Raw genomic sequence first — 18,446 nt, 5'->3', positions numbered from 1 at the left:
AATGGCTGAATATCAGTAGAGCTCCCGTCTCCCTTTCACACTCCCGACGGAGAAAGGGGGAGGCGGCAGAGTTCGCTTAACCGCGACTAGAAAGTGGGTTGGTGAGCAACTCATTTTCACTGGTGCGTTGTGGTAGTACAAGGAAGTGGTTCACCTTGTGTAGACCTTTTGTTCTGCCTCCCAGTCTGTGCTTTCGTTTACTATATATATATATAACGTCATAAAGCGTGATTGTTTTCATATCGTAGTTGGTGGAAGCTGAAACTTGTGAACCTTCAGTGATCCTGATTGTTTTCCAACACTAAAATAAACTCATGCCTTACCTTCACACCATAAAGTTAAGCCACTTGTGTTTCCGTTCAAGTATTGAACAAGCCACTGAAAAGTGTAGCGAGTCTTGCTGGAAGTGAAGTATAACAAGGCCAGCGACAGTGGAGGTAATGCTGGACGAGGTCACCCTTGCGCTGGCACCAGCATTACTTGAGCAAGGTTAGCACCCACACGCTTTGTTTGGTCACGGACGATGGATGACGAGGTCCTACTGGCCCAGGCTAGTCAACACGCAGCAAGCAACACTGGACTCTTAAGATGTGACCTTCAAGAAACGTTGGAAATACGCCGTTGGAGAGTGTTTAAACACACGACTTTTACGTAATTACCATTTATTACGGACATAACGCCGTATGAATAATAGTGAGCACCATTATTTCTACTGGCCATTCTCGATCACTGTACCACACCGCACTGCAGAATACTGCCCATAAGTAAACGTGACAGTGGGTTATCGTGGTAAGTTTGGCACAACTCACCATCAGCCTGTCGCTGTTGGACTTCTGCAACTTCGTGATAGTAATTAGTTTTACAGCTCATCGTGATAAGTATTCCGACCCCTCATTACTTAGGGTGTCCGGACCCGTGTCGCCATTAGCCCAAATTCAACTTCTGCTGTTTCAGAAATGCACGACTGATATATCTAGATACTGCAATTTTGATTTCATTCGTTTATTCAATTGATAAAATTTCCTTCATGTATCTCCCTTTTTCGCATTATGCGGTTTTGATATGAAAGTGTTACGTCGAGATGGGTTTCGTATGTCAATGATTTCTGGCGGGTAAATTGCATCAAGACGGCAGTGATGTCATGTGTATCAGATCTCCTTGAGCACAGCGGCACGCCCAAAGTCGCACTATCGTGTTAAGGGTCGTACGGAAGGAGTTAACATTAAAAAGTTGTACTGCATGTTCGGCTCACAATAACCCCGCTCTGTGCCTATTGCTTCTTCACCAGTAAACTGGATGCAGGTGTTTACCGTGCAAAGTGATTTCAGATGATAACTATGCACGTGAAACCTGTGTGGCAAGAGTAGGGGTTCACAACTCCTGCCCATCCACCAGGGACTGTTCTACTGTGAGTAGAGGGTGAGGAGGCCTTCATCTCCCATTCATTCCTCAGAGCCCGCGTGAATATTGCATGGCCCTCGTGTGAATGCTCTTCATAACGTTAGTAGATATACGATACGATGAAACGCAAACCTCAGTCGTTCAGGCTTATGAAAAATGCATATTTCACTGACGGTGTTTGTTGATTCCTTATCCCGAGGAGGGAAAAAATCGAGTTTGAAACTATAGAATTAATTTATTTTTCTCCCCTCAAGTGCCTTTCATTCTGCTAGTCTCAATAATGTATCACTAGAGTTATTATGCGAGAACAAAAGAATAAAGAAAACGGCGGAAGGACTGCTGGTCCATTCAATATAGCTCCTGTTTGCTCTCATTATTTATTAATCATGTATTCATCTAGCCCAAGTATGAGCATGGTCGCATGTACGACTTCACTCGGCAAACTGTTCCGTAAATTACATTAAATTTATTGCTTGATTATTTCTTATATTTTTTTTCGTATTTTTCCTTAACTTGATCTCTTATTGTAAGACAATATTCTGGTGTGCATCCATTTCCGACCGTACTCTTTATGTTTCATGTGACTGCCGTTTTAGTACAAGCTAAACTGGCACTGGTATTATATGTAGTGTATCATTAATATAGAAGTGACAACATCTAGTTACTATTTCTGATCGTGATGATACTCACCATATGCTTCCTGACCGAATAACGGCTCTCTTCCAGTTCACTGCCGAATTAATAACATGATAATCCTTAAACGGCAGTTAAAAAAAAAAAAATGTTTATATAAGAAAATGAGTGCATGGTCATTCGTCAGGAGTCAGTAATAGTGTGGGAGGGTGATGGTACAATATGAAGTTGGTGGGTATTGATCACAGGGGGCGTGTGGCTGGCCTGCCGGAGCCTATCCATTATTAAGTTAGGATCGGCTCACACTGTACAGTGTGTACCCTTGCCCATCTGCACCGACCCGGCCAACAAGATTTCTTGTGATGCTCGCACACACACGAGTCTTTCATGTACCAGATGTACTTTTTTTTTTATATCGATCTCTTTACGTTATCTGTTATTTTGTTTTACGCCTATTGTAGTATAACTTGAGGATTTATTTGCCTAATTGTTACGTTACGGAGTTTACCACCAATTTTATTTTGCTGATTCCAGCGCACTGATGCCGGTACACTGTTTTTGTTTTGCCACAATGTACTGTACATTCTTTTCTTTTCACATACAGTTGTATGTTTACTGAATAAATTATTTGGTTCCGGGAATAATGACATAAACAACGGTCGCGTGTGAGGAATGCATTGGGTGAATGTCGAGCCTGTGCGTGGGTAGGGCAAGTGCGCGCCAGCTGCCCTGCGAGAGACTCCCAAGGGAAGCCGGTTCAGGACAACTTCTGATTGGACTCCCAGGGTCACGTTAAGGTCTGGTTCCAATGTGAAGAATATCACAGTCGTTACCTGGGCGTGACTAGGGTGTCAGGGAGGGTTGATTGAGGCCGTAACTCATCACGGTTTGGGGGTGTGGGGGTTTAAAACCAATGATGCCTAGCCCGAACACTTCGTTGTCTTGTACATTTACTAAGTCTCAGGTGGCTAATGTACTGTTCAGAAATAAGGGTGTGTATGTGTGTGTGTGTTTCATTATTTAGTTGTTAAAGTCTTAAGCATATACAGGGCGTCTCGAGATGCTCTGATAGATGTCGTTTGTTGAGAACGCGTTACGTGTTAAGTGAGGAGGGGCTCAAGAGTCTGCATAAGTTACCCCGATGTATCCTTCTTTTTTCCTACGGAATGTTTTTTTTTTTTTTTTTCTTCCCTCCGTCAGTGGTTCTGGGAAATAATCCTTTGATCTTTGTTGGGAAGGGATTCGCAGCTGCAGATGTTAGGCACATATGGACGGAGGACATTTAAGCCACCGCAAATCCAGTGAACGAGATTTGCGAGAGCCCATCGTCTGTACTGGACTCCCGTGCGTCAAAGCTGCATCTTTCATCCTGAAAAGTTCCAAAGGTTCACGAGGTGTTGATAATTCCTGCAGTGTATTGTTCCTCTCACTTCAGTGGGTTCCGTATGAATCTGGCCTGTGCCAGTCAGTCTCACACACTCGGGTAAAAAAAGAAAATCAATTTACTAGAGCTGTTGGGAAGGGTCCGACCGGAACTATAATTTCAAGAGATGTCAGTCTTTCCTCTTTCAGTTTCGTGCTCCAGTTTAGTCTATCTTTCTTGAGACATGCACAGATTGCTATCGCACTGTTTAGTTTGAGAGGGTGAGGTAAATGAAGCAGGTTAGCGTATAGCGAGTTACGTGCAAGAGCGCTCCCTAAACACTGCCGAGAGAAGGACCCAGCACCCGCTACTACAGTAGTCGCTCCTTGCCCTCAGCGTGTACTTGATAACCCGCAATTTTGCCAAAAGATTTTGTCGCCTGACCCAGCAAGTGCTGGGGCGGCACCTGTCAGGGTTACATCAGGAATTAGCACTCACTGGTTGTAATAATTACAACTGAATGAGCAAAAGGGGGGCTAGGGCACCTTGCATGCTGTCGTGCAACACATGGATAAAAAAGAGATGGAGTAATAGTTACTGAGCATCTAAGAATGACGGGTCTGTTTATTATGCTACGCATGGTTAGTACAAAAGCTCATCGACGACACTGCGTGTACTGCGTTATCGAGTATTGACGTATCAACATGGATGTGTGCCAAGGTCTACTGTGGAGTCACGCGTGCACGTTTGTGTTTCAAGGTCAGTCAGTACCGCTGGCGTAGGCGTGAACCCCCTAGCAACACCTGGAGTACACCTTGTGTTTAAAGGTGCTCTCAGTCTTCTTTGTAGGTACTCTGGCCCTCCTTTGTGGGTACTCTGGGCCTCCTTTGTGGGTGCTCTAGCCCTCCTTGTGGGTACTGTGACTCTCCTTGTTGGGTACCCTGGCCTTCTCTGAACGTCCTTTGTGGGAACTGTAACACCCTTTGTACAATCGTTGATAGAAATAACACTTACTTTTTCATCCGACAGGACGAGGACCCTTAAGATCCTTGGACCTGCTTGTGGCTCACTCTTGCCCACACATGTACCCAACGTACGCTCTGTGCTTGCCTCCATCTCCCACCTGTTATATGGCCTTCACTTACAGTAAAACAGAAACCCTTTGTCTGTCTATAAGAAGTTAGATGAATCCTTTTGTGTGTATATATATATATATATATATATATATATATATATATATATATATATATATATATATATATATATATATATACCAAGAGGTTCTAATTGTTAAGCTTGAATGTCAGTTCCATGATTACCAAGTGTTCTCTGCTGACTTCTTTGTTACCAAGGAAGCTGGTACCAGGCTCGCGAGCCCTGGAAGCCAGAAGGGCGGCTTGAGTCATCGATCTGGGCGCGTGGCGACGGGCTGGGTGGCGCCACAGTGAACCCTGCTCGGGCCCTACACACAAGAGAGAAATTTCCTGTGAGAGTAAAGAGGAACAGCGTGAGGGAGGAGGCTTGGCTTCCGGGCCAGTGCTAATACACGATGACAGGCTCGCATTATACTTGCCATAAACAACGCTCATATTGTCCTATTCAGCGAAGACACATTGATGAGATGAATACAGGAAAAATGCTTAATCAAAGAATGTCAACCAAATAATTAAACAAAAAATATCAGCTACATAAATCCAAGAAAGGCTTCAACTGCAAATTGTCCTTTTCTTTAAGCGTAGTAATCAATCGCTTGTCTCTCGGTATTAACCATCACAAGTTGGTACCTTGCAATTTTGTACTTACCACGTTCCACTTTAATCCCTTCAGTCTTGTCATACAAAAGCAGTCCAGGAACAATTGGAAGACTGTACACTGGGAATGAGTAAAGTCTAGACTGTATATATTACAGTAACAATGGAGAACAAAGGACTTTATGGGTGCAGACAAACGGTGAGAAAATGAAGCGAGGGGGGAAGAGCCACTTTAGCGGGTAGTGGTCGCTCAGGGTCGTTGGCTCCCGTAACACACACCTCCGAACTACATGGTTAGTGGTCGTCTGGGGTCGTTGGCCGCCATAATACACCTCCCAGCTACATGGATCTAGTCACCTGGGACTTCAAGAGAGGGTGTCGTCGGTCCTCCTCCTCCTCAGCCATTGTCTTACAGTTGTCACACTCCTCAAGAGGCAAGGGTCTTTCTAGACTTGGGTGTGTGCCAGTGGCGCTCCAACGTCATGTCACTTTCCTTGCACATTAAATTTTGGAGCCAGGGGTCTTCCTTCGTAAAATTCGCAGACTTCTGGTTCTAGATTTCTGGAAATGGCATCTAAAGGTGTTTGAATATGCCTCAGCCTCCAGATATGGGAGGGAAGGACCCCACTCTGGACCTTACCACACCCAACCTCCCCGTGCCACCATTTGAAAAATTCCTAGGAGTGGGGAAGGAACCCTCATTCCTTGTAGTCCGTCAATTTCCAGGGCGTTGTCAAATTCCCATGATGGTGTTATATTTCCCGGATGTCATAATTCTATTTGGTATTATCACTCACCTTGGCGTTCACATACTCCTTGTAACTCTGTCATGTTCTATGCGACCGTCATTTTTCCTTGGCATTTGTCTGACTTTCCACACACGTAGAAGCATTTCCTCGCTGCTGTCCCTTCGTCTGTAATAGGATACCACTCCCTCCTGCCTTCCTGTATTATACTCCCTCGCCATTTCCTTCCCACCTCTCGGCTCTCATGGCTATTCCTGGTCAGGGGTGGTGTGAATGAGGTGGGTGAGTGTGGTGCTATCACCACACTCACCCTGACTTGAACCACTAGAAATGTGTTGAACTGTATTACGTGTGGGTGTTCTTACGCCTAACATGTATAAATGATGGTCAGTCAGACAGACATGGTACAAGAGGCTCCTTCGTGATAAAATAACCTTCAGTTATGCTGATGGCTTGTGTGTGTGTCCCTCCCACTTCCCACATTTTATATCATTTCGTATATGCACTGTATGTCATACTGCCATGGTGTTGGCTACAGTGTAGACAAGACAGTATGCTTTTATTAAACACGAGATTGTAATCAGTACATGAACTAGGAACATATTTGAACAGTAAATCTAACTTAGTAGATAAATATCATTATTACGTTTATCACGAGAGATAATGCAGATTTATCGGATGATAAAATTAAAACAACGGGTCGTACATTTTTTTCTCGTTCAATTGACACTGTAATTAGGAATATAAATTTTGCGCAGTGTGTTGACGAACGTGATGTGGTTATATATAAAAAAATTTGGGATATAAATAACATTGCGCTCTGGTTATAATAAAAATACTCATAAGTGAAAACAGATATATATATATATATATATATATATATATATATATATATATATATATATATATATATATATATATATATATATATATATATAATCAGACTCCGCAAGCTCGAGGTTACACCGCAAGTGATAAGTCACCTTTTGCGAGGCTGTATCATTGGGAGTACAGTCTCGTCAGGGAACTTCTCACTCCAAAGGACTCCATCATTTCCCCGCCACTGGAAGTAGCGCAGCCTTGGGGCTGCAGGAGCTTCTTGAAAGATGTTTAGGTGGCAGCAGGACTGGGGTTAAAGTATCATACATACGTATATATAGATAGCTAGATAAATGGGTAAACAGACAGTTAGACATGGATAGATATGCAACACGGTGTGCAATCAGATAACGGAAGCAAGGCCATCCAGCGTTAAATTTGTTTTGCTAAATTTAACAAGTTTTTCTATACTGTTGTCGAGAGTGTTGTGTGTGCGAGGCGCTAATGTCACGTAGTGCTGACAGCAGTGGTAATTTTTGCGACCAGGTACGGAGGCGCCGTTCATCAGCCGCAGGGTAACTACATGTACGATGTAAAGCTTTCCGACAATGTTGTTCTTGTTCTGTTATGCACTGAAGACGTCGTGCCACCGTAACATTATATTTCTCGCATTTAGATGTCTGGTTCTCCTAACTCTCGAGCACCTCTCGAACGGGTGATGGTTTTTTTTAAGGTGTGGTGGTATTTTGATTCGTAGGAGTACACTTTGGTTCACATTGGTAAACCTAGAAAGGCCATGGGGGATACCACCGTAAATACGGAGTCTGTTGTGATTATCATTAAATGATGGTAAGGATGAAAGTTCCTGCTGTCTATGAGGGTGAGAGTAGTTGGCCGGTGGTGGCGTGTCCACCTTGGCCACATGTGTCCCCAGCTGGTGTTGGTGGCCCAATCCAGGCTGGCCACACTTGCCAATCTCACCAGGTTTCGTTAAGCTTGGCCCGGCAGGTCCATGCATGACTGAGTTAACACTGTTGACACTTTTCTCATATTATCGCTGTATATGTCGAGGGATCTGTAAATATTGCCAGTATTTGATAATCATATCGGTTATGACGACATTACGTCGCTTGAATACGACGATACGACCCTTAAAAACGACGGTACTACCCTTGAGCACGGCGGAACGACTTTAAAATCCTTGATCACGACGGTACTACCCTTGGATATGAAGGAGTGAGCTTTGATCTTACTTATAAGGGTCTGGTCAAGGTCGTACTCTCATACCTTAGGTTCTAAATATAAGGGCCGTATATCTTCGTTCTCAAGGATACCAACGTTGTACACAAGAAGTTAAAAGCTCCTCTGCAGCGAGAATAATAAAAACGAAGTATTTTAAGGCATCCAACAGTTAAGCATCTTGAAGATAAATATAATCTAGACACAGTTCATCCATAGCACGGTTTCAGCCTCGCCTTTACTCAGCGCCAGTTCAGTGTCATCCCAGCCATACCCACAGGTGTAGCGGCGGTAACCCATGTTATATAAGCACAGACTGCTCCAACCCGTCCAATCCCCAGACCACATAAAATTAGGCCGATATTTACCTGATATTCATATGGCAGCGGGCCATGTAATGGTCTTGTCTTTCTGTCTCGCTGCCACTTTCTGGTCCACGTTCTGCTACACAACTCTTCACAGCCGGATTCCTTAGGTGTGTAAAAGTATCTGAACTTTGAGGAAACCTTTTCCTCGTTTTAACCTTTCCGACGGTGCGATACTTGAGCACAGCGATGCGATGTTTGAGCAGGGCAATAGAGACAACCTTTGAGGATCAGGGCGATTATGTCATTAGAAACTGGATGAAAGGATTGTGCAACTGAATTTGAATGTTTCCATTAGAGGCGTTGCTGGGTGGATGTGCAAGCGTGCTTGCATGTCCCCTTTAATGCACTATTTATATTTCGATAAGTATCTGGATTTGAATTCATGACATTATACCCAAGGGTCATATCGCTGTGCTGTAGGAGTGAAGCAGGTTGTCAGTTTTGGGGCTGTGTCACTGCCAACAGTCAGTGAATATTTTAAGTAAAGCATCTACAGAGGTGGCAGAAGAGCAGGGTAGTGTCGTGTCTGTAGACAGACAGAGGGTGAGTTCCTCTCATGTGTGTGTGTGTGTGTGTGTGTGTGTGTGTGTATGTGTGTGTGTGTGCAAGGTCTACCTGTCACCCTACTATGTTCATGTAATGTACCCCAGGACCATACGCTCTATACTCGCCTTCATTTACCCCTTGCCTTGTACCCTTCACCCATACTATAAATGAAATGTTTTGTCTTTGTACAACTGACAAATTAAGTGATAGATTACATCCTTGGCTGTCTCTGGGCGCGCAGCGCAGTCGTGAGTTAAAGGTTACTGGGGCTACGGAGGCCTGTGACTTTTAGTGTGTGACGCGGCATGATTGATTCCTACCGTAAACAGCAGCAAGGTTATTACAAAGGGCGCGTACTCTTCCTGGTTGCTTCTAGGACACTGCCTTAACCCGTTAGCATTTCTTCTCAGAACATAGTATTAATTTCAGAAAACATGTGATTGAAAGTAAAGAATAAAAGTGCCCCCTTGTATATGCAGAATTACCCATTTTAAAGTATCACCATATACCTAAAACGATAGGTTTCACCGAATTAGATCCGGAATATATATATATATATATATGTCGGGCTGCATTGCACTGAACTCGGTCGAGTCAGTTTGTAGAACCAGCAGCATCTCACTGAAGAGCTGTCTGGTACACCATACAAGGACACTGATATCATACAACACGAGTAACTGTTCAGAAAAGAATGCAGCTTGTGAATAAGATGCCACATATATTTTTTTTTCTTCCGGGAGGATTTAGCTCTTTGTCTGATATCAGGTTTTACTTGGTATGTGAGACAAAGGCATTACTCTTTTTTTTTCAGTAAAAACTTGAAGCCACGAACACAAGTCCTCATCGAGGCCAAGGCTCAAGAGCAAAGAATAAAATGAGATTTTTACAAAAGGTTTTAAATAGTTCGAACCCCCCACCCCCTTTCTCTTTAAGTCATGTACTAAACTGTTCGTAAAAACTTGAGTTACATAACCAAAAACATAAAAATTGATTACGAAGTTCACCTCCGAGTCATGAAATGTAGATCACGGCGACCTACTGCTAGTGGCATGAGGCGCTCATCAATATGCATATGGAGTTACAAGACATGACGACCTTGTATCAAAACAGTGGCATGAGAACTGTGTTCTCTGTGCCGAGGGAAGTAGAATGGGTCTTTCTCATTTTCGTAGAGCTGAACTGAAAATGTGGTAAGAGAGTGTGAACGCGAGCAAAATATGAGGAAGACAGGTGTATCGTGCATTCAGAGAGATGTAGCTTAGCTTTAATGAGACAAAGAAAGATCGACAATCCTTTTAACGGTAGGGTAAGACACTTCAGGGCACCACTTCCGCCATCACTCACAGAGAATACGTGAAGAAATTTAGCGATAGAAATAGGAATAAGTTGGGTTTGGAAAGCACTTAAAGTTTGCTTTTGCCCCTCTCCCCATGGAAGATCTTACCCTAATTCAAATTCTTAGTATCTGTTGTGACGAAACGATACGAGAGGTAGAGTGAATAAGGTAAAACAGGTTTGAAAAAGGCGAAAGAAGTTTAATGAGAAAGTTGCCGCTTTGATCGCGAACTGTCACACGGTCTCTCTTCAACTAGACATACACTTCTCATTTTGCAGCTACGTGTTATCAGCTTTTTTTCATGTTAACTCTGAATACTAATGATATTCAACTTTGCGAAGATAACCTTCACTGGGACTTCGAAGCTGTAAAACGTTCTGTCGCCAGAATTGGACCCCTCACTCTTTAACGTTTAGCTTTATTGGGACGCCAGAGATGCTTCGCTGATGTTGGTACATTTATATAAACTGTGATACCAACTTGTTATTTATCGGTAATTTTCGGAGTGCGTTCATTTTATATCACTTCAAATTGATATACTGATGGCGCTCATGAAAATGGTTAAACAGTAATGTTGTGGGAAATGTACCCTCTGATGGAGGGATAATGAGTGAAGTGCAGGTGGACTCTAAAATCGCCACCACCGTTGTGTTGTGGAAGCAACCGCACCCTCCCCACCCCAACCAGAACTTCCCAGCGACGACTGGCAAGTCAGGTTTTCGTTGGAGTCGGTATCGTGGGGTGGCTTTTCTATTCACACCTAAAATTCCACTAGGTTATGTTATGAAGGCAGAGCATATGGACATAATGCGAGTGTAGGCGCTATGGTAGCAGTATACTTATTAGGAAGGTTTTAACTCTGACGTAAATGTTTCTGGTTAGACTTCACTCACCATTAGCGGGATATGCTAGCGTTGAGTTCATCTTTTGACCCAGTCTCATGAGTATGTTTACACATGAAATAATGATGGGGATTATATATGATTAGTGTCGGTACATCAGCTCGCGAAAGTAGAACTGACATTTATTCATCAGGACTACCCAGCAATATATATATATATATATATATATATATATATATATATATATATATATATATATATATATATATATGTGTGTGTGTGTGTGTATTAGTTATGAGCTCCGTGAACAGTGGCAGAAACATTTCTATGTGAATCCCAGCCACGCCCTCATATCCCGATCCTTACGCATCAATATTTGAAATTTTGTCCTTCAACATCATATTTCCCAGGGAAGGGATCCCTCCGGGTTCCCAACATCGTTCTCTCTTACAACGCCCCGCCCACCTCCGCTCTTAACAATACTCTGGAAGTTTTTGGACTTTTCGTTTCCAGACTAAATGCATTATATTTCAAATACGTATTTTCTTGTTTAGCTGTTTTGCGTCTTTGTATATACATGTAGCTGGTGATTCGCCGTAGTTTTTAGTCCATATGTTTAGGCCTATGTACGTATATGTTTGAACGCAGGTTTGTGTGTATGTTTCCACGTAACTCCAAGGATATGCTTGCGCATTCTATGTTGATGTGCATATTTTGAATACATTTAACAGTTTCCTGTGTTTGCAAAGTGTTGTAAGAACGAGCATGTGAGGCAAGAGCTGCTCAGTGAGCTGATTTCCTATCTCCAGTGAAGAAATCCCTTCCTCCCGGTCCTCTCTGTTCTCTCTTGTTCATTGTTGCCATCGTCCGAAACTGTGACAATTCATTTATCTTTTAAGGGAATAAATCTAGCGGAGTTTCAGCTGTTTGGCCCAAAAGGAACCAGCTGTACAGCGAATTTTGGGAGGGAAGCACTAAATCTGAGCTCTTCCGCCAATTTTCACATTACCCCAAAGCGCTGGTGGATGATGCAGCCCACCTCTATAACTTGCCTTATATATCCTCCTACATTTCCATAACTCTTCTATGAAGTTTATTAAGTGTCTGTAACATCCTGCCCATGCCATAGCATGTGGGTGGTAAGTGAGATGACTGAAGTGAAATTAAGCTGAGCAGTTGGGTGACATACGAATGGTTCCGTGGCTCCGTGGGTGTGACAGAGTGGTCACAAGGACGAGCCGCTCGGGAGATGCATCCACCGCCCACTATCTCTCAAGTAAACAAAGCGCGACAGTGAGTGAAGCAAGTGTAACGTGAACTCCATGACAGTGACGCATACTGTTGAGGCTAGCGTCACTGTCGACCAACGTCTCTCGCTGCTTTCCCTTTTTCATTTTCCCATTTTGGCGTCGTCTTGTCGCCACACCCTCTTGCTCTTATTTTTGTTGACTTCCATCTGCTCTCTTTCTCCCCCTCTCTCTGTTGTGTGTGGCTCTCTCCTGCACGTGTGCGCGTGGCGGCGTCGGAGGCGGAGTGGTCGTGTAGTCCCCACCGCTCGTCAGTGTGGACGCGGGCAGTGAAGGGAGGCGGCTCTCGCGGTCACAGGGAAGACACGCCACAACAACGTTTCCCCCTCGCATCCCTCCCTCGCCAGGGAGTGACTCACTCCAGCATCCTCGCGCGACGCTGTGTCGTTTTACAGTACGGTAACAAACACGTTCTTGCCGCGACTCGAGGGAAAGACTTGATGACCTGTGGAATGTGTTTGAGGCACCATTGGGGACAATGACACCACATAAAGTACGTGAACACGTTGTGAAGCACTGTGGTAGTGAACACACCAGCACAGCAATAGTGATACTGAGGGAATTGTTGGAAATTTTTTATTGTTGTGATATGAGTGTACTGTATTCAGAAAATTCGATGAGATCAGAAAAGTGATAATCAAGAATGTGTGTTGTGGAGGACTAGCCGCCTTGATAGGATAATGGGGTGAGCGCCTTTAACTGTTGACAGGCGGTTGTATGAGAGCCACCATCTGTTGATGGACGATGGGATTAGAGCCACTATCTATTGATGTATGGTGGGATGAAAGCCACTATCTGTTGACAGACGGATGGATGAGAGCCACTACCTGTTGACGTTAGGGTGGGATGAGCACTAACTTCTGTTGCAGTACAATCGGGGTTGAGTACCCCCTTCCGTTGACAGACCGTGGGATTAGCAGCACCATCTGTTGACGGATGGTGAGGTGAGGGCCGCCTTCCGCTGACGGACCGCGGGATTCGTATCACCATCTGTTGACGGACGATGGGGTGGATGCCACCTCCTGTTGACTGACGGTGGGATGACAGCCACCATCTGGTGACAGACGATCGCCAGCAACTGTTAGTCGGTCATTAATTGTGTAGACACTTGATTATACCTTAACCCCTTGAGCGCAACGACGGTACGACTCTTGAGCACTAACTAAGGGAAGACCACTGGGTAAGTTGGCCTTGGACTCTTGAGTTCACCCTCAAGGATCAGGTTTAAAGTTTAGGCCACCATAATCAAAGGTCGGACCGTCGTGGTTTAAGCTCGTTCCGTCGTGCTCAAGGGACACATCGTCGTGTTGAAGGGTTTAAGGGTTTAAAGGTTAGGGTGAAAAACAGGGCTCAAGATAAGGAGCGGAAATACGTGGCGAAGTGAAGCATCGTGTGGATCTAGGTATGTCTACTTGGCGGTATGTGGCAACTATGACAGACTGTGTTGCACCTGCATACGTGATTCCCAAGGAGGCGATGTATGTACTCAGGGCATTTGGACTGTCTTGAATATTTGAAGGAAATATCACAGTTTTTTCTTTTTTAGTTATAGCTTGATGTTGACGACCTAAAGTTGACTCTGGAAGTCGACAGGCTTAGCTAAAATTCAGTTAACCAACAAACCTGAGCCTGTCTTATTCTCCCTTTGTGACCCTGTCATGCCCCTGGTGCTGAGCTGACCCTGTCACGCCCCTGGTGTTAACCCAGTCACACTCCTGATGCTGACCCTGTTACTCAGTTGACTCTGTCACACCCATGGTGCTGAGCTGACCATATCACGCCCTTAGTGTTAACCCTGTCACTATCTTGGTGCTAACCCTGTCATGCCCTTGGTCATAACCTTGTCACGCCCCGGATGTTAACCCTGGGTATGGATGTGCAGGGACCTGTGGTCGTGGCTCTGTGAGGACTTGAAAGCGTGAACGGGCGGTGGGTTCGATCCTCAGAGTGCCTTACATCACACAACATTCCTAAAGCTTTATTGACAGTAACATGACAGTTTTGCTTCGGAGTTTCTCTCTCTCTCTCTCTCTCTCTCTCTCTCTCTCTCTCTCTCTCTCTCTCTCTCTCTCTCTCTCCTTATTTCTCTGTGTCTCTCTTTCTTGACGTTCTTTGTAATGTGGAAGGTGAAGGAGACCGGTTCTCGGACTCCGGGCGTTACGATCACGTGGTATCGGGTTGAGCATTTTACCGACGTTATTATGGTCCTGACGTTCATTAGGCAAGGAGTAAGTCTCGGGGATTTACGCTGAGCTTCAACGTCATAGGGTCCCTGAATTTCTCACGATGACGCTGTCGGATATGTAACTCATACTACTAGACTAAGAGTCCGTCGGAAGGGTTTGGAGATGTCACGTCCACATCAAATGGCGTCAGTTGTGAATCGTTGATCATTGAAATTATTAATCAATTCATCCCGTATAAACGACGAGATAACCCTTGAGGAGGACAGAATGTCCTTTGAGCGCGAGTTCTATAGGCCAGTTCATCGCCCTTATAGACGTTCAGGTCTCGCTACCGTGAAAAGTCTTTGTGATGGCAGTGGTGAGTGAGTGGGTGAGCTTGAAGCCACGGTGCCCAGGACAAGTTCGGTGCGCGAGGCAAAACCAGCTGCTCTGATGACGTAATGTGTGTGTGTGTGTGTGTGTGTGTGTGTGTGTGTGTGTGTGTGTGTGTGTGTGTTCTGGGGAGTGGGGGAAGGGAGGCAGTGAGAACGCTCGGACAAAGGTAGGATAAGTAACTGTGGGTTTGTTTTCATCCTGGGTACGTGTGTTTCACTACACTGACAGACGCACTGCAGTATATGTAGTATGTGGTTACAGGTGATATTAGAGGGCGTTAATGTTGTTGGTATTGGTAGAAATAAGAGTAGCCGGAGAGGTTCAGCAGCGGTGGCGTCGAGAGTCATGCGATAAGAGCCGAGCGTAACCAACCCTTGTGGGTACGACGACGACAACACCACCTGAGTGCGTCGACCTACCCCTTACAACGATTTAAACCCTTGAGAACAGCGACTCAACCTGATAAATGTGTCGACTTAACCCAGTAAGTACGACGACTTAACTCCTGAAGTGCTTCGACTTAAACCCTTGAGAACAACGACTTAACCCAGTGATTATGACAATTTAATCCGATCGGTATGAAGACTTAACCCCTGAGTATAATGGGTGAGGTAATCGTACTCCAGGTTAAGTCGTCATACTCAAGTGGATAAGTCTGTAACACCTAATAATGTTTCTCATTCTTTATATATATTTGTAAAGGGTCAGCTGAAGTTGAATATCGACTTTATGTTTGTAGATAGAGAACGGGCTTTAGTGTTATACGATAACAATTACAATGGTAGCAATGACGATAATGTTAAGAGATGACCATCTCGGTGGTGTGCGTGCCCGATATTGTGCTCACTTACTAAGCCCTCTGGCTGGTACGGGTAGTTCATGTCGAGGCATTAATAATGATGCAGCTTGTCGCCCTCAGCCCGCCAGAGAATCGATCACGACCATCTCTACCAAATCTCTTTGGATCCTCATAATAAATAATTATGGCCGCCGGATAGCAATTTCTCTACTGAATATGACGACCATTTTTTTGTTACTTGACGGTGACATCCAATGTCCTCTGTGATGATGTGCACCCGAGATATTATATAGACTCGGGAGACACCTTTTAAAAAGACACCCACTTTCGTTGTGATATATATATATATATATATATATATATATATATATATATATATATATATATATTATATATATATATATTATATATATATATCTTTTCTTTCTTTCAAACTATTCGCCATTTCCCGCATTAGCGAGGTAGCGTTAAGAACAGAGGACTGGGCCTTTGAGGGAATACCCTCACCTGGCCCAATTCTCTGTTCCTTCTTTTGGAAAATTGAAAAAAAAAAAAAAAAAAACGAGAGGGGAGGATTTCCAGCCCCCCGCTCCCTCCCCTTTTAGTCGCCTTCTACGACACGCAGGGAATACGTGGGAAGTATTCTTAATCCCCTATCCCCAGGGATATATATATATATATATATATATATATATATATATATATATATATATATATATATATATATATATATATATATAATATTTACTGGGTCCTTCCTTGCATAACAATTCTTATGGTATTGTATGCATAGAATCAATTGCCTATCGTTGGTATTAAGAAAACTAGGTGTTTTATGTTCATGTCTTAGTAATAAACTACCATTTATGAGCTATCGGGTTTAGCTTACTGGCTGTGTGTGTGTGTGTGTGTGTGTGTGTGTGTGTGTGTGTGTTGTGGGAATAGAAGCGGAAAGTGAGCTTTATGGGCCATGACCAGGTTACCATGGAGATGCGGCTGGGTTGTCAACAGGTGGGTGATGCTATTTTTAGTTCTGCATCTGTATTCGTGGCTCAAATCCCCGCCCTGTGGCAACTCTTGAGACTCGTGCCTCTTATTATTTGTTTACAGACGTACCAATTTTTATTCATTTATACACATCTAAACAATGTGGAGTGTAAGGGGAGCTTGCAATATGTGCCGGACGTCAGCGCAAGTGTCCGGATTGTCGCTTCAACGACGAGCTGTGTTGCGTTTCATTTGATCCCGTTCTATATTTTTTCACTGAAACGCAGAAAGACTGTTGCTTTCTGTAACACGTAGCTTATACTATCGCATGTAAGAAGATGCTTTTCAGAGTGATCATCAATCTGGAATTTGAATTGCAATTGTTTTATCTACTGGTTAAAAAAAAAAAAAACATTTAACTTATAAAACACGACTGTGCAAGCAAACTATGAGCAACGATGATGTTATTCTTGGCTATGATAGCCTGGCTTTTAATCTTAATATGACCCATAAAGTCAAACGTCTTACCGCACACCTAACAGTCATTCCGTCGTGCTGAAAGGTCGTACCGTAGTACTCAAGGAGCTAACTGGAGTGAATTCAAGGCGGACTTCAAGCTGGGTGCTTGGGGTTTCATGTGCGGGGTTTAAAATACATGGTTTTATAACTTTCTGTAGAATGACTGAGCACCCGTGGTACAGCTATTCATATTACCGGTATAACCAAGTGACAGCATACATAAGTAGACATGCGGTATCCTCTGTGGTCGATAGAAATAAAGACCTGGATCTGAAAATACTTTTGAAATAAATTTCATTAGAACAGCTGGTCACGACTGCACCAGTGTTTTGTGGTCGACAAGGCAATATACTATTAATCAGTACAAGTGCGACTTAGTTTACACAATATTCTGAACCTAATATAACTTTATTATCCAGTACTATGATATAGTTCTCACCCAATGCTACATCAGTTTACCTCTAACACTACATCATGGTTTATTCCGAACAGTACATCGATTTACTTATAACGCTACATCATGGTATATGCCGAACAATACATCGATTTAATAATGACGCTACATCATACTTTACACTTTACTCCTACGTTACATTACAGTTTACTGGTAACGCAATATCGAAGTGTTATCGAACGTTATCAGGTCATGGTTTCATCCATATATATATATATATATATATATATATATATATATATATATATATATATATATATATATATTTCATACATATTCGCCATTTCCCGCGTTAGCGAGGTAGCGTTAAGAACTGGGAGATATATCACCGGTACTACCTGCCTGGGTATCGGAAGGATTAGGGACAGCTGCCAACACTATAGTAGCTGTAGTTTCACTCCTTCTACCCAGGTGGCTATCTCTTCTTTTGGCCTCTGCTGGTTTGCAGTCCACAAACGCACGGTCTCTCCGTCTCGCACATACCAACTAACAGCCCGTATCAAATAAAACTCGTTCTTTGTAACCCAAATCATCCTGTTGTGAGAGCTACGCTGTGCACTCCAGTCTTTTGAAAGGATCTCGTCGTAAGTCCTGTGTTGCCTAGAGCATGGAAACTCTTGCGACGTATGCCTAGCATGACTCTTCCTCCACACACCAATAGTTGTTCATGCATAACTAGAACAAAAAAGGTAACATGGGACGTACGGATTTGTGACGAGGTTATTTGTCGAGAGAATTTTTCTATTAATTCATTTTTTTCCTTTTCATTTCTAAT

At 43.5% G+C, this 18,446-nt stretch overlaps 2 protein-coding genes across 9 annotated transcripts in view; one reads left to right on the top strand and one right to left on the bottom strand.

Moving 5' to 3' along the window:
• Pldn (biogenesis of lysosomal organelles complex 1 subunit pallidin) overlaps positions 1–18,446 on the bottom strand; it is a 110,666-nt gene that overhangs the window by 25,954 nt on the left and 66,266 nt on the right. The gene's annotated exons all lie outside the window — the stretch shown is intronic.
• Positions 1–18,446, top strand: part of Ctl2 (Choline transporter-like 2) — a 90,433-nt gene that overhangs the window by 10,487 nt on the left and 61,500 nt on the right. For 2 of the 8 annotated variants that reach the window (XM_071684659.1, XM_071684658.1), the window contains exon 1: positions 15,244–15,396. The exons of 4 other annotated variants lie outside the window; for them this stretch is intronic. The gene's annotated coding sequence lies outside the window, so the exon portion shown is untranslated. Of the gene's footprint in view, positions 1–12,593; positions 12,751–15,243; positions 15,397–18,446 lie in introns of those variants that run through there. 2 more of the 8 variants (XM_071684652.1, XM_071684654.1) reach the window with 2 other exon arrangements.

This window comes from Panulirus ornatus, chromosome 38 (assembly GCF_036320965.1).
Source record: "Panulirus ornatus isolate Po-2019 chromosome 38, ASM3632096v1, whole genome shotgun sequence".
Lineage (NCBI taxonomy): Eukaryota > Metazoa > Arthropoda > Malacostraca > Decapoda > Palinuridae > Panulirus > Panulirus ornatus.
The sequence above is the reverse complement of the archived record's forward strand: the minus strand, read 5'-3'. Positions and strand labels throughout refer to the sequence as shown.